Below are 2,246 nucleotides of genomic sequence, written 5' to 3' on the forward strand. Positions count from 1 at the left end.
AAAACCAACCCTTTCAAATTCCAATTCAATCTGGAACGCACGGACACGTTTCAACGAGTTCTTATGAACTCCTTAGTGATCCGTGGGTAAACAAATCACAATTTACAATTACAATGAACAATAAATCTGAAAACGAAAAGGGGAGAAAAAATCTCTAAAGTGTCTCTTTTTGATAGAACCTTAAATTTCATAAGAACACTCTGGCCTGAATCTCTGCAGTGATTTTGTTACCTCTGCGTCCTCTGTCTCATAGGATGCAAAGATCGATCAATCGCTCTGAACATGTATATTTGTCAAAATATGCGGCCCATTCGTGTAAATTTCTGTGGCAGTTATTATGGCTGTTGTTTAACGATGCATATTTCTTTTAGCCTTTCTTGTGCTTTAAAATAGAAGGACCACCCGTGTGAAATACCTCCATGGAATTCCATGGAAATCCATGGAAATCCATGGATTTCCATGGAAAATTCTCCATGGAATTCCATGGAGGATTAGGACATCAATTTCCATGGAATTCCATGGAAATTTCTCCATAGATTTCCATGGAAGATATTTGCATGGAGGATTAGGACATTTCCCATGGAATTCCATGGAAAACATTAGGGCACCAATTTCCATGGGATTCCATGGAAATTTGTGCATCGACATTTTCCATGGAGGATTAGGACATTTTCTATGGAATTCCATGGAAAAGTTCCATGCAATTCCATAGAAACTACTCCACCGATTATTCCATGGATCTCCAGGGAGTTTCATGGAATTCACAGGAATTAGACATGTAAAATATCCAGTGAATCAAATGGAATACATAACAGATTTTGGTCCACTGCAATTTATTTAATCAATTTAAAGACATCAATCAAAACTTAACATGCTTTTGGAGGAAAATTTGACATATTGTAGCTTAACAAATTAATGTTTACTTGTGACTATATACATTGCAGTTTAGAAGGCAGCAATCATATTGAAGTAGCTTAAATGAAAAATTTAGATTTAATATAAAGCAAGGAATCTTGGCCTGGTGTTTAAGAAAAGTAACAGGCGAACAGATGCATAATTGAGAGAAAAAAATAAGCTAATACTTGAATGCATAAACCGTCAGTATGTAAGACTTAAACATGGCTTTATTTAATGCGACGAAAAAGGGAACCGCTACTTATTTCCTCGATCAGAACCATGGTATTTAGTTATAGCAAAGTCCTACCTAATCCTTGGGAAAAAACGGCGACAACCACAATTATAATTTATCAGTCTCTTGCATAGTTTTTACGTAGCAGGCATGAAAATTCTAAATATGATATTTCCTCTTATGCATCGAAGCAGTCCATCGAAGTACAGTCTTCGATTTCTAATTCTGCCAGAAGTAGTAATTATTCCAAAGGATTCCAAAGGCAATTTGCAGGAAAGACCAAATTCATATCTGTATAAACAAAAGATGGAAACTTCATATTAAAACCGATAAACAGCACCCGAAAACTCACCCTTCTAAATCTAGCAGAGACATATAAATCGAGCGGACGAATTCAGTAGAGCAACCAAACACGAGTTGTGTACATATTAAGCTTACCTTCCTCTTTAACGTGCGATCCTGCTGAGTCATTGTTTAATCGAAGTCGATTTGAAAGAAGCCAAATGTAAGCAACCTCACAAATGATATTTCGCGTTGAAAATGACATCTTTTTCGGATGCATTCATCGCAAAGACAATCCGTTTACACAACACTGTCGTACTGCTCAGAAGTCCGCCTAAAGATTCGAACCAAGAAACTGATCTTCTACGCATTTCTATTGGTTCAAAAGCTCCACGTGATCGCGTAAGTCACTAAGCGGGGAGGCTTGGACGCCAGTTCAAGCATCAAATATGGCGTCAAATCACGGTTCGATCGTGGAGATGTCTGTCTTTAAAGGCTTTAAATTGTGGTCCCTTTCAGAGTTAATTGTACTATTCCGACGCTGTAGAAGAGTAAAGCAGTGACAGGAAAATATTGCATTGTTCTCCCAGGTGAGGGAACCTTTTAAAAAGGCAGCAGGCCTATTCATAGTCTGATCTTACTGTCGTCACGCAACGCTCCTCCCCACTAAAAACGGCTGTGTAGCAGACTAGCCTATCCACGGATGCGGCAAAAAACTCTAATATTGCTTGTGTAGGTTCGCCGAAATACTCCATACAAAGCAATCTCATCAATCAGGTTCGAGTAATAGGGAAAATCTTAGCTCTCAACCAAAACACACTTCGATACCGAGAAG

The 2,246-nt window shown here is 38.2% G+C and overlaps 1 long non-coding RNA gene across 1 annotated transcript; it reads right to left on the bottom strand.

The window, feature by feature from the left end:
• Positions 1-816: 816 nt before the first annotated feature.
• On the bottom strand, positions 817-1,744 carry LOC140927116 (uncharacterized). The gene is made up of 2 exons (XR_012164528.1): positions 1,568-1,744; positions 817-1,420 (listed from the first exon to the last, which is right to left on the bottom strand). It is a non-coding gene; the product is annotated as an uncharacterized lncRNA (long non-coding RNA).
• Positions 1,745-2,246: the final 502 nt, after the last annotated feature.

Source organism: Porites lutea, chromosome 2 (genome assembly GCF_958299795.1).
Source record: "Porites lutea chromosome 2, jaPorLute2.1, whole genome shotgun sequence".
Lineage (NCBI taxonomy): Eukaryota > Metazoa > Cnidaria > Anthozoa > Scleractinia > Poritidae > Porites > Porites lutea.